This window comes from Protopterus annectens, chromosome 13.part0 (assembly GCF_019279795.1).
Source record: "Protopterus annectens isolate FY-2018-M chromosome 13.part0, PAN1.0, whole genome shotgun sequence".
NCBI classification, from domain to species: Eukaryota; Metazoa; Chordata; order Ceratodontiformes; family Protopteridae; genus Protopterus; species Protopterus annectens.
In genome coordinates this window covers 1,220,080,891-1,220,096,522 of record NC_056747.1, presented here as the reverse complement: position 1 = coordinate 1,220,096,522, position 15,632 = coordinate 1,220,080,891, and positions in this window count along the sequence as shown.

The following is a 15,632-nucleotide window of genomic DNA, read 5'->3' as shown; positions in this document are numbered from 1 at the left end:
ATCACCATTACAAATAAGAAAGGGCTTAGAGCTGAACCTTGATGTAATCCCACCTCCACCTTAAATAAATCCGTCACCTCCACTGCAGACCTCACCGCTGTCACACTACCCTCGTACATATCCTGTAACACTCTTACCTACTTCTCTGCCACTCCTGACTTCCTCATACAATACCACAACTCCTCTCTAGGCACCCTGTCATATGTTTTCTCTAAATCCACAAAGACACAATGCAACTCCTTCTGACATTCTCTGTACTTCTCCATCAACATTCTCAAAGCAAACATTGCATCTGTAGTGCTCTTTCCTGGCATGAAACCTTACTGCTGATCACTAATCATCACCTCCCTTCTTAACCTAGCTTCCACTACCCTTTCCCATAACTTCATGCTGTGACTGATCAATTTAATCCCTCTGTAGTTACTACAGCTCTGCACATCACCCTTATTCTTAAAAAATCGGTACCAAAACACTTTTTCTCCATTCGTCATGATTCCGCTCAGTTTCCAAGATTTCATCAAACAATCTAGTTAAAAACTTCACTGCCATTTCACCTAAACACCTCCATGCTTCCACAGGTATGTCATCTGGACCAACAGCCTTTCTGTTCTTCAACCTCTTCATAGCTGTCCTTACTTCCTCCTTTCTAATCCACTGCACTTCATGATTCACTATCCCTACATCATTCAACCTTCTCTCCATCTCATTCTTTTCATTCATCAGCCCCTCAAAGTACTCTTTCCATCTGCTCAACACACTCTCCTAGCTTGTGAGTACATTTCCCTCATTATCCTTTATCACCCTTACCTGCTGCACATCTTTACTAGCTCGGTCCCTATATATATATATATATATATATATATATATATATATATATATATATATATAGGTCTATTTTAAAACATTGAGTAAGCAAAATACTGACATTCATAACACCAAGACCACAATGTCACAAACTCACTACATTGAAACTTTATTACACCAACTCACACGACATCAAATAAGTAAGCCCAAAACATTGACAGTTAATGCATTTTAAACGCAAAATATCAAAAATATTACCTGAATGCTGTACACTTTAAATAGCTTATTACATCTTTAAGATGTTGTATTTCATACCACAAAGATGGCAGATGTTACCTATGAGAGTCCTGGACTGTTAGGAAAGTTTATCCAACAACCAAGTCACTGAAGGGTAAGGATGTCCTGATAATAGATCGGTACATATACAACCTGGAAAGAACTGTGGAAAGCAAAAGGTATTGGTGCTGCAAGGGTAAACATATAGATAAATGTAAAGGCAAATTAGTGACATTATCCCTGTCTGACGTGAAGCAATTATGTAAATCAACTGCTTATTCTCATACAGGTAGCCCAGTAGACATTGCACAGTATCTGATGCATCATGAATCAGTTATGTAAATCAACTGCTTATTCTCATATAGGTAACCCAGTAGACATTGCATGGTATCTGATGCATCAGGAATCAGTTATGTAAATCAACTGCTTATTCTCATACAGGTAGCCCAGTAGACATTGCATGGTATCTGATGCATCATGAATCAGGTATGTAAATCAACTGCTTATTCTCATACAGGTAGCCCAGTAGACATTGCACGGTATCTGATGCATCATGAATCAGTTATGTAAATCAACTGCTTATTCTCATACAGGTAGCCCAGTAGACATTGCACAGTATCTGATGCATCATGAATCAGTTATGTAAATCAACTGCTTATTCTCATACAGGTAGCCCAGTAGACATTGCACTGTATCTGATGCATCATGAATCAGTTATGTAAATCAACTGCTTATTCTCATATAGGTAACCCAGTAGACATTACATGGTATCTGATGCATCATGAATCAGTTATGTAAATCAACTGCTTATTCTCATACAGGTAGCCCAGTAGACATTGCATGGTATCTGATGCATCATGAATCAGGTATGTAAATCAACTGCTTATTCTCATACAGGTAGCCCAGTAGACATTGCACGGTATCTGATGCATCATGAATCAGTTATGTAAATCAACTACTTATTCTCATACAGGTAGCCCAGTATAGACATTGCACGGTATCTGATGCATCATGAATCAGTTATGTAAATCAACTGCTTATTCTCATACAGGTAGCCCAGTAGACATTGCACGGTACCTGATGCATCATGAATCAGTTATGTAAATCAACTGCTTATTCTCATACAGGTAGCCCAGTAGACTTTGCACAGTATCTGATGCATCATGAATCAGTTATGTAAATCAACTGCTTATTCTCATACAGGTAGCCCAGTAGGCATTGCACAGCATCTGATGCATCATGAATCAGTTATGTAAATCAATTGCTTATTCTCATACAGGTAGCCCAGTAGACATTGCACAGTATCTGATGCATCATGAATCAGTTATGTAAATCAACTGCTTATTCTCATACAGGTAACCCAGTAGACGTTGCACAGTATCTGATGCATCATGAATCAGTTATGTAAATCAACTGCTTATTCTCATACAGGTAGCCCAGTAGACATTGCACAGTATCTGATGCATCATGAATCAGTTATGTAAATCAACTGCTTACTCTCATACAGGTAGCCCAGTAGACATTGCACGGTATCTGATGCATCATGAATCAGTTATGTAAATCAACTGTTTATTCTCATACAGGTAGCCCAGTAGACATTGCATGGTATCTGATGCATCATGAGTCAGTTATGTAAATCAACTGCTTATTCTCATACAGGTAGCCCAGTAGACATTGCACGGTATCTGATGCATCATGAATCAGTTATGTAAATCAACTGCTTATTCTCATACAGGTAACCCAGTAGACATTGCATGGTATCTGATGCATCATGAATCAGTTATGTAAATCAACTGCTTATTCTCATGCAGGTAGCCCAGTAGACATTGCACGGTATCTGATGCATCATGAAACAGTTATGTAAATCAACTGCTTATTCTCATACAGGTAGCCCAGTAGACATTGCACGGTATCTGATGCATCATGAATCAGTTATGTAAATCAACTGCGTATTCTCATACAAGTAACCCAGTAGACATTGCATGGTATCTGATCCATCATGAGTCAGTTATGTAAATCAACTGCTTATTCTCATACAGGTAGCCCAGTAGACATTGCACAGTATCTGATGCATCATGATTTAAAGTAGAAAGCAATACTTTCTAGGGATACTCCTTGCCTCATTGTTGATGACATTATGGCATCCACATCATTAGAATATGTTCCCTGTTTACCTAATCGGAAAGCGTTATTGCAGCAAGTTGGCAGGATACATAGGAAGACTAGCAGAGTTCAGTCATAGCCACATATAACTTTGGAAACCATTGATTTGGGTCAATTTCCCCTCAAAGATGGTGAATTCATAGAAAAATGGGTAATACATCCAACATGTGAGACAACTGTCCTGGTGTGCACCACTGTGAACAATTTGTACGATTTAAGCCATGCTACTATTTGGCTAATGGACAGTATGCATTTTACAAGAGAATAATATGTACATGGTCTTGTAAAGTATAGCGGCTACACTAAGACTGTAACCTTAATATACCATCTAATGTCTAAAAAATCTTTAAGATTGTATAATATCATGTGGCATTGCATTATCCATTTGCTTACTGAATACCAATTTGAAAGCTTGGTTAGATATGTCTTATGCAGAGAACATTTCATATTTCCATACCGGATTGGTCGAGGCCTGGGTTAACAATGACCGCCACCAGTACTGTTAGCCAAAAGGGTGCTGGTGGAAATTGGGGTACTGTTGGCCGAAGGAGAAGAGGAGGGGGAAGGCATGCCCGAAGGCAGGGGGAGAGGATGAAGGTTAGGAGTGTAGTAGTGAGGGTAGGAACTTTGAATGATGGCAGTATGACTGTTATAGGGAGAGAGCTAGCTGATATGATGGAGAGAAGGAAGGCTGATATACTGTGCGTGCAAGAGACCAGATGGAAGGGAAGTAAGGCCAGGTATATAAGAGGCGGGTTCAGATTGTTCTATCATAGTGTGGATGGCAGAAGAAATGGGGTAGGGGTTATCTTAAAGGAACAGTATGCCAATAGTGTTTTGGAGGTGAAGAGAGTGTCTGATAGAGTGATGTTTATGAAGCTTGAAATTGATGGTGTAATGATGAATGTTGTTAGTACATATGCTCCACGAGTTGGGTGTGCGATGGATGAGAAAGAAAAATTTTGGAGTGAGTTGGATGAAGTGGTGGTGAGTGTACCCAAGGGTGACAGACTAGTGAATTGAGTGGGCTTCAATGGGCATGTTGGTGAACTGAACAGAGGGGATGAGGAAGTGATGGGTAGGTATGGTGTTAAGGAGAGGAATGCAGAAGGTCAGATGATTGTGGATTTTGTGAAAAGGATGGACATGGCTGTGGTGAATATGTATTTTAAGTAGAGGAATGAGCATAGGGTGATGTACAAGAGTGGAGGAAGATGCACACAGGTGGATTATATCCTATGTAGGAGGGCCAGTCTGAAGGAGATTGGAGACTGTAAAGTGGTGACAGGGGAAATTGTAGTTAAGCAGCATAGAATGGTGGTCTGTAGGATGACATTGGTGATTAAGAAAAGGAGGAGGAGTGTGAAAGCAGTGCCAAGGATTAAATGGTGGAAGTTAAAAAAGGGTGATTGTGAGGTGGAGTTTAGGGAAGAGTTAATACAGGCACTGGGAGGCAGTGAAGAGTTACCGAATAGCTAGTAAGGGAGACTGCTAGAAAGGTGCTTGGTGTGACATCTGGACAGAGGAAGGAGAACAAGGAGACCTGGTGGTGGAATGAGGAAGTACAGGAGAGTATACAGAGGAAGAGGCTGGCAAAGAAGAAGTGGGAGTGTCAAAGAGATGAAGAAAGTAGACATGAGTATAAGGAGATGAGGCGCATGGCAAAGAGAGAGGTGGCGAAGGCTAAGGATAAGGCATACGGAGAGTTGTATGAAAGATTGGACACTAAAGAGGGAGAAAAGGACCTGTACCAATTGGCTAGACAGAGAGACAGAGCTGGGAAAGATGTGCAGCAGGTAAGGGTGATAAAGGATAGTGAGGGAAATGTACTCACAAGGGAGGAGAGTGTGTTGAGTAGATGGAAAGAGTACTTTGAGAGGCTGATGAATGAAGAGAATGAGAGAGAGAGAAGGTTGGATGATGTGGGGATAGTGAATCAGGAAATGAAACAGATTAGCAAGGAGAAAGTAAGGACAGCTATGAAGAGGATGAAGAATGGAAAGGCTGTTGGCCCAGATGACATACCAGTGGAAGCATGGAGGTGCTTAGGAGAAATGGCAGTGGAATTTTTAACCAGATTGTTTAATGAAATTTTGGAAAGTCAGAGGATGCCTGAGGAGTGGAGAAAAGATGTTTTGGTACCTATCTTTAGGAATAATGGTGATGTGCAGAGCTGCAGTAACTACAGAGGGATAAAATTGATCAGTCACAGCTTGAAGTTATGGGAGAGAGTAGTGGAAGCTAGGTTAAGAAGGGAGGTGATGATTAGTGATCAGCAGTATGGTTTCATGCCAGGAGAGAGCACTACAGATGCAATGTTTGTTCTGAGAGTGTTGTTGGAGAAATACAGAGAAGGTCAGAAGGAGTTGCATTGTGTCTTTGTGGACTTAGAGAAAACATATGACAGGGTGCCTAGAGAGGAGTTGTGGTATTGTATGAGGAAGTCGAGAGTGGCAGAGAAGTATGTAAGAGTGGTACAGGATATGTACGAGGGTAGTGTGACAGTGGTGAGGACTGCGGTGGGAGTGACAGATACATTTAAGGTGGAGGTGGGATTACATCAAGGATCAGCTCTGAACCCTTTCTTATTTGCAGTGGTGATGGACAGGTTGACAGATGAGATCAGACAGGAGTCCCCATGGGCTATGATGTTTGCAGATGACATTGTGATCTGTAGTGAGAGTAGGGACCAGGTTGAGGAGACCCTGGAGAGGTGGAGATATGCTCTAGAGAGGAGAGGAATGAAGGTCAGCAGGGCTAAAACAGAATATATGTGTGTAAATGAGAGGGAGGGTAGAGGAATGGTGAGGATGCAGGGAGTAGAGGTGGTAAAGGTGGATGAGTTTAAGTACTTGGGATCAACAGTTCAGAGTAATGGTGAGTGTGGAAGAGAGGTGAAGAAGAGAGTACAGGCAGGGTGAAATGGATGGAGAAGAGTGTCAGGAGTGATTTGTGACAGACGGGTACCAGTAAGAGTGAAAGGGAAGGTCTACAAGAGGGTAGCGAGACCAGCTATGTTATATGGGTTGGAGACAGTGGCATTGACAAAAAGGCAGGAGTCAGAGCTGGATGTGGCAGAGTTAAAGATGTTAAGGTTTGCACTGGGTGTGACTAGGATGGACAGGATTAGAAATCAGTATATTAGAGAGTCAGCTCAGGTTGGACAGTTTGGCGACAAAGCAAGAGAGGTGAGATTGCGTTGGTTTGGACGTGCTGAGGAGGGATGCTGGGTATATTGGGAAAAGGATGCTAAGGATGGAGCTGCCAGGTAACAGGAAAAGAGGAAGGCCTAAGATAAGGTTTATGGATGTGGTGAGAGAGGACATGTAGGCGGTTGGTGTGACAGAGCAAGATGCAGAGGGCAGGAAAAAATGGAAACAGATGATCCGCTGTGGTGACCCCTAATGGGAACAGCCAAAAGAAGATGATGGTTAGATATGTCTTATGTGATTTTGAAAATGCAGTTATAAGAAGTGTACGGACCAACATTCCTGGTATACAGTAACACCAAAAGGCTGCTTCTTTCACTTTGGCCAGAATGTCTGGCATAAGATACAGGCTTTATAGGTCTATCATCTTTGTACAACAGTAATCAACATTTCCAAGTGGCAGTTAAATGTCTGGTAGCATTAGCATTTTTAAACAAGGAAGAGATGCTACCTGCTTTCAATGCATTACGTGATGTTTTCTCTATTGATGGCAGAGAGTTATTAAAGTATTTTGGTGATTGGTACTTACTGGGAAAAGCTAGGAAATTCACTACCCACAGTGCACCCTTCGATAGATTACCACCGCTATTTCCAATACAGTTTTGGAATGTGGCAGAATTAAATGCATTGTGTCTACCATGTACACAGAATATTATAGAGACATGGCATAGACGGATCAAGATATTGGGTGCCTGGGCAACAGATCTGTCTGTGTTAATGACTAGACTGCCTCATGAACAGGACACAGTGGAAGAGCTAAGAGTGCACATGGCTGCCCACTGTCTCCAAAGAAGAGGACACTTCTTAGTTTGAATTTATATTAAATAACAAGGACTCTTACAGTAAAGCTGATTTTTTGAGGGCAATTGCCAGTCTCCTAAAAGTGTGATAAAAAGGTATTATGGAATTACGATATAGAATGTTAGCAGTACTAGTGTTTGGGAAGTCTGTTTTCTTTGTGTCTCTACTGTTTCACATGTGGGATTGTTATTGCACAGACTGGCTAATTCAGGGTGCTTTATGCATATATTTGTTAATGTTTTGGAAGTTCGACACAGTGGAGATTGTTTCCACAGTGATGTTTCATTTTCAAGGTTTTGCGGTTTACTTGCGAGCACAGCACTGGCGACAGCTATGGTGTGACGTCTACTATATGATTTTCAGTGTTTTAATTGTCAATGTTTTGGGCTTACTTATTCAACTTTGTGTGAATCTGTGTAATAAAGTTTCAATGTAGTGAGTTTGCAACGTTGTGGTCTCGGTGTTATGAACGTCAGTATTTTGCTTACTCGACATTTTAATTTTTGTGCAAGGTAGAAAGGAATACGTTAGCCCTTTTCTTGCAAAAATGTCTAAAAAGGAATATTTGATAATTGAAATTATTATAAATGAAAAGAATAAGCAATTTTAGAACAAAAATAATAGAAAAAGAGTTCATTAAAGAGTCTATTTCACTTTGTTGATCCTTTACATTTTTGAAATTCACATGATCAGGGCCATGCAATAGCCATTTTAAAATGTTGAAAAACAACTACAGAAAGCAATGAATGTTTTTGCAGGGGAACAGGCCCCCCTGCACCCTCACGGTCCCTGCTAATTATATATACTAAGTCTGAGATAGCACTACGTTGGAGAAAAGGCACAATCCCCAAGTCCCACTGTACTATGATCTTAGTGTAATGCTGTTTGTTTTCCAGAGCTGATTTTCAACATTTTTAATTGTTGCACTTATGGTTTTGACCATGTAAATTTCAAAGAAATGCAATAGACTTGATTTAGTATATTAAAAAAAGATATAAATAGTAATAGAGTTGTAAAAAAGTAATGGGGATGTGAACATTTACAGAAACAGAGAATGAATATTTAATAAGGGATATTAGAGTAGAAGTGATGGAAGATATTAAGTAGGTGAATGTTAGTTTGTCACCTGGTATAGATGGCCTTGATTATGAATTTTATAAAGAAATGAGTACATTTCAAAAAGCTGTATCTGTAAGGGTCACAAATGAATGGCAAAAGTAAGGTTTTGAGAAAAGTAAGGCTTGTGAGGGGGTGATAAAGTTGATTTGTAAGGAAGGAAAAAAAGAATGTTTAAATAATTGGAGACCACATGGCTGGTTTTAAGCACCAGCTAACTCATCAGTTGCCGGGCAACCTGGGGAGGACAACCAAAGCAACTTATCTTATTCTGATATTTTGTTACATGTCTGTCAAACCAATAAAAGCTAATACAGAAATATTTTATATACTCAATAAAAATGTGAGTAATAATAACTCATAGGATGAAGAATCCAAAGGATTGACACCACTTCTTCATTGTTAAAATTCAAAGATACCTCTGGTTGTTGTAACAGTGTTTTGTCAAACAGCAAGCTTCATAATTCCATTAAACATTTTACCATACTGACATAGCGCCTTTGTCATAGTTAAATTCTGCTGGTGGGCATTCTCTTCACTAAAACTATCATCATAGTCAGCATTAGGCACCTGCAATACCTGTGGCTGTGGACCCCTGATCATCCATGACTGTGCAGAACCCCTAGAAAAGCTATCACTGGCTGGAGGACATGAAGAGAAAAAGGATTGTTCTCTGATTGCATGCTTTATCCTAAACAGGGTTGTGATATCACAATAGTGGGATAAAGTTGGCAATCAGTCAATGGGCATGAGCAAGTGAGGTGCTAGATACTGGCAGCTGAGGGTGACGGATGTCAGCAGCCATCTCAATAATTAAAGATGGTTTTCTCTTCAGAACATTTAAGAAATACTGGTAGGACACCAGGTACTATAACTCCCAACTCCTTTGCTCAAGAATTTTGGACAAAGCCAAAAATGGAGGAACACATTCTAATAATCAGGAACACTTTTTGAATATTTAAAAAGTTAATACAGTAACACATTTTGCCTCAAAAGACATCTGTAAACGATAAAAAGTGTGAAACTCTAATGTCTGGGATTACTGACTGTCTGTAATCCTGAATGTTTTACCAGCAAACTAAACTTTTAAGAGGGAGAGAACAAAAATGTGAGGGAAAATTAGGGACATTCTGTGAAAACAGGGACAGCGACAGGTACACATTATTCCTTAATGAGGTAAATAAAACTCACTTAGCCTACTGCTGTTTGATGACTACTAAACAACAGTCACTGATCTGGTTTCACAGTACTAACACTGCAGAATGTATTTCTAGTTGCTGAAATAAGTATAAAACTAGTTTTGCTATGGCTTATTCTTGTATGTGTGTGTGTGGGTGGTTTGCAGTGTAAGAGTAACTAGCTGTCCATAATTTCATTCAGTTTTTATCACCAACATTATCAGCATTGCCATATTGCTTGTGTATGTTGCAGTGTATTAAAGAGTAACAGACTGGTCATAGTTCCTTTCATTTACCATCATGCATAGCTTGCACATGATAGGTGGGTAACTTTGGTAGTTTGGCACAAGCAGGGTGTATGTGAAAGCCACTGCTCATTATCACAGTGACTTTGCTCCGGTGAAGGTCTTGGCTATAGCTTTTGGTATGTGGAGTGTGCTTGTCATGCTTGTCTCTGTATAGGTTTACTCCCATGCTCTGGTTTCCCCCACCACAGAAATGACAAACTATAGGTAAAATGGCATTCCTCCAGTTTCCCTGAATATTCAACATGTCTGTGTTTGTTCATCAGTGTTTAGACCTGGTTTGTCATGGACAGTATCAGTAGTCATGTGTGTGCAAAATATCACTGATTTTTATCTGATGACTCTCAAAATAATGCTAGGCATATAACAACTCATCTGGGCAGCAGTACAAAACTTCTAGTTAACAGCAATTATCTTTATAAGGCATAAAACACATCACAGAATATTCATATTCTTAGAACTTCTAGATGTCTGGGGAACCCCCACACCACACACTATATAAATGGATTTTGACATGGGCTTAGTGATGACCTCTGCCCTAAACTGGAAAATTCACAGGTGAGTACAGAAAGTTGCTGTAGCTTGTTTGGGGTGCTAGTAATGGTATGGTCATTACTTCTTTAATTTTCAAAATCAAACCTCAGAGGTGTGCTCAGAGGTCATTATAACTTGCGTTGCGGCTGTGGACATTGTGACCATTGCTCTTTTTACTTCTCTCTCAGATCTCACAGGTGTGCGAAGAAAGTCACTATAGCTTTGTGTACTGGCAGTGTATTCTCTCGAGGCATTAACTTGGACTAGTTTATTGTGGTCATTATCTCTTTCGCTTTCCTCAGAATAACAAATCAGGCACTTTTACAGGTAGCTGCTTTTGAGTGGTAGAGATGAGGAGGCATGCTATGTATTTGTATTGACAGCAGTCACTTGAAATACATAACTGTGACCATTTGGGCATTTGCTTTTATCCCAGTCTAACACCAGAGGAATATACAAACACTGAATATCTTTTTTTTTTTTTGGGGGGGGGGGGGTAAGGAGGCAGATAATGTTCCCAGACAGGATTTATGTATCATCTCAAATATTCTGTCTTCATAGTTTATTGAGCTTTGAACATTAAGGCTTGGATGCAACTTATGTCTTTCTTGAAAAAAAAATAAGACTGAATTTATTTTCTTACTCATGATTTTGTTCAGGCCACCACTGGATCAAAAGATTGGGGAAATGCTCTAAAATGCAAATCAGAGCAATTTTGTTATTTCCTATAGATATTGCTGTGCTGTATATGACAGTTAAAGTGAGTTGAAAGGATGAGAGAAAAGTAACATTGAACAGTAACATCAAATTTATTTCCTTAGCCTTACGTTATTGTTCTGGTCATCACTGAATGAAAAGATTGTAAAAGAAATCCAAAAATGCACTTAAGAGCATATAGAAAGACTTGAAATAAGGCAACATGTGAGAAAAGGAAGATAAAATCATCTGTATGGTGTAGGGAGCCCAGAATGGAGGGTAAACTGGGGAAGCACAGAATTTTGTGAGTGAGAGTGTGACAGAGTAGGTAGTAGAGGGCAGTAGGCAACAGAGGGCACTATTCTGCCCTTCACCAAGAGTACCATTTCATTTAAGGCCCTGTACATAGATCTTTAATGTAACATCAATGTGACTAAATAACAATCACTTTGAATGTCTGTCTATGAGATGGGCCAAAATGGTGAGGTACACAGGCATATGTTGTAATGCAAGACCCTTTTATCTTCAGTTTAGTATATGTGTACTACTCCTAAAGCATTGCAACATGAATCAAATAGTTGCTTAGGAGAAGTGATAGGGTGAGGCTTAGAATGGAAGTGATGAAGGGTCCCCAACTTGACACTTGCTGGTGGCCCCCAAAATGCTAACATCAACACTGGGATACCAATAACTTTGAAGTATGTGGATTATAAAATTTTAATGAAAATAATGCAAGTTAGATGAGAAAAGGTAATGGGAAATAAATGCAGAAATTGAATATAGGGGATGAAAGGTAAGAAAGTAAGTGAATATTAATTGAGGTTAAAGAAATAATATATTGTACAAGAGAAGAAAACAATTAAGCAAGATTGGTGTGTATGGATGTGGAAAACACTTCTGATAACTTAAACAGAGGGCAGGTATGGAGAGTTTTGAAGAGTTATGATGTAAATAAATGCATTTTAAGATTAGAGAAAAAACGTATGATGAAAGTATAAATAGAGTTTTGATTAATGAAAAGATAAATATATAGGTGGTGATTGTGATGGCTCCTACTCTGGACCAGTAATCAAGGAGCCTCAATCCTCACCACTGACAAGGAACAAAATGGATGCACACAGTACTTCCAGATGCAGCTCTCTGCACCAAGCACAGTTTCCCTTAAGAGCACACAGGGAACATACTCCAGTCCTGGGGCTGGGTTTCTCTCTCTCTTTCAATCTCTCTCTCTCTCTCTCTCTCTCACCAGGCCCCAAATAAGACCCCACACTGACCACAGCTGTAGAGTTTAGTCCTCAGCTGGGTGCTCCAAGCCAAGTGTTCTACCACTCTCTATGTGAAACCAGTGCTCTGTGTACCTGCCCCAAGTAGTTGACATACACACTTTGAGATCTGATTTTCACAGACACACACACACACACACACACACACACACACACACACACACACACACACACACACACACACACGCACACACCTGGGAAAGGTTGGCATAGATCTACCAGCTATACCCCCCTCTGCCCAGACTATAAGGTAGATTCACTGCCACCAACCAGCTACTTTAAGGCTGTTACAAGGCTACCCAATTATACTGAGTGAAATGAATACTAATACAAATAGTAGAGTTTGACAAATGCAGCATGGCTTTCAGGAGCAGCCACAGTGTCACTAAAATCAGCATAAGTATTCTTAAGATGTCAGAGGCGCTGGAAACTGTTGAAGACTGGGGGGGGGGGCAGAGGGTGACAGGGGCACTTAGTGATCTAAAAACGGCAATTTTTAAAACTATTTACTACCACAGCATATGTTCACTTGGGGGACATTTTAAGCATAGCCAGTTTCCATTTTGGTGCTTGAATTAACATTTCCTAATTGGTCTTATCTATCCTATGGTTGATAATTGTATATTAGCCCTAATGAGAATAAATGTGATCACACTGCAGATAATTTGAGGGGACCCATGTAAGAGATGCAGCATTTAGGAACTGCCTCTGTCCATTAGTGGCACAAGGGGTAATCCTGGAGTACATTTTCTATTACCCATCCTTAAATCCAAGTTGCATTTGAATATGGACACTGATGAGCTTTGTTTTACTTGAATGGAGAGTCTTTTCTGGATATATATCCATCTCTCCACAACATTCAGTTTAGATACCTGGACTAAGTATTTCTGATGCCATTTAACTTGCTGATGTTCAGTAGGTCCATCTGTATTAGGTCAGAGTATACCTTGTATGCCAGACACATCACCTCTAAGCACCCTGTAGGATACTGAGTACAGTGATAAATCTTTGAGGTGGTCCATGCAAGACGTATTGTTTAGGAATTGTATCCTTTTAGTAAGGTATCTCTGTGGGTATTCCAATTGTTGCATGGGTCTGGACAGATACATGCCAAACTGGGCATTATACAAAATGATTGACCTAATGAGAGATTTGTAAAGGGGGACAATAACATCTCTAGATCTAGTCACAATCAATTTGTTTATAAGCTGTGCAATATAGAAATATTTTCTTTTGACTCAGGGCACATGTTGGTCAAAGGTTAGGTCACTGTACACACAAGTTCCCAAATGCCAAACAACTTGGTCAGTTCTCAGGGCCATTGTCAATTTGTCAGTTCCCTGGAGTAGATGACTTTCCAAAGGATACGATAATGTATTTCTTGGAGTTTAGTTCAAATTCATGATTCTGGCACCAGTTATTGTTTGAGACAAACTTTCCTGCATGATGGTTAAGTCATTTGGGAATTCAATAACTGCTCCTAGCTTGCAGTCATCTCAAACTTAGTCGGCCAAAGCCCTTTGGTATTTCCTTTTACTTTTGAGATGTATATGCCAAACAGAAAAACTCTTAGCACCGAACCCTGGGGGACATCATTGGTGACTGATCTCTTCCCCTATTTTGATCTCCTGTATCCTTTGAGCAAGCATACATGTATATGTTTTTTGATTCACCTTCCTAATTGTAGTCTTCTAGTGAGCAATGAAACAAAATGTATCAACCAATAATGACAAAACTACCCATTTCAGAAAATTTCAACCATAAAAGGCCATTCAAACTTCTGTCATTACAAGCTACCAATATCAGTAAATATGCAAAATCTCTGCAGATGTAAGTCATCTAAATAATTCTACATTAAAAGGATTTGTAACTAATGAAGAGGCTGCTGCTAGCAAACAACTTTATATGTCATTGTTTTATCTACAAATAAAGTGCCTGTTGCCCTTGAGGAATAAATTGCCTATGCTACATTAAAAAATGATAAGCTTGCAATTTTGCAATGGGGAATGGATGGCAAACTGATAATTGGTTCATAGTTACTAAGTAACTCCTCCAAAGGAGGACATTCATAGGACTGCAGCATCCACTCCCATTAAAGTACAACACAGTACAGTATCAGCGATCCATCTGCATACTGTGGGAGTAATACCCACTGTCTTCTGCATCAAAAGCAAGTATACTAACTGTTGTGCTACTAACAATGTAAAACAGCTTAACATAAGTTGCATTAAACTTCTCTTCCCCTGAAGCTCTCAGCTCCTTGTAAAATCCACTTAACTATCAACTAAATCTTTCAACCTCGCAGCACAAGACATCTGGAAAAAGCCAACATTTATTTGAGGGGCAAAGGCCCAAAACCAGGGACACATTTTAAATATTGCTTGTATAATCTTAGAAAGTTGCTAAAATAAAGTGTTTTGTGTTACCATGTGTTTCCTGAAAGACAGGAAGACTGAAACTTAAAGAGCTATCATTATTTACTGAATTCAGTTCTCACTGATTTGCAAGAAAAATACAAATTTTAAGAGGAACAGACCAAAAGTATAAGCCAAATATTCTGTGAAAATCTGGACAGTGAATAGCTATGGACTCAACTCTCTGAATCACAAGTTGTGGTATGGGTAGAGAATTCAGGCTCTTGTTTGAGCCTGAGTAACACTAACTGGGGCATTTTACACACACACACACACACACACACACACACACACACACACGCACAGGTGTAGCATAACTCCTCCAAACAAAAGAACAAAACTCTCCTTACTGACTTAACTCTGGCAGCACCAATGGAACAGTGACACCATAACTCCTGTAACACAGAGCAATAAGAGAAAAAGAATGGCTAGTTTAGTTAAACTTCCCAGTGTGAATCCACGTTAGAGAGAAAACTCCATTTCATTAATTTTTCCTGACAGTTTTTGCAGCTGCAAAAATGTTGAGGGGGAGCTCCTGCTTCCCCTGGCTCAATGGTTCTGTCACCCATGTAAGATGTTAAAAGTATTCTCTAAATGACCAGTCACAATGAAAGGTATATAAATATTTAATAATAAATAATAAATAATACAATAGAAAACATGAGAATACTGAATATCTAGTTACAATAAACACCAGAGTTTCAGTCATGGGCAATATAAAAAATAACACAGTTGGATAGATACACACAGATGCAGAAAAACAGTAATTAACTAATCTCACTCTATTTTCCTGACTGACTAAAGAATTATTGTTCCCTGGTTAAGTTACTTACTACAGCAAGGCAAGATGATG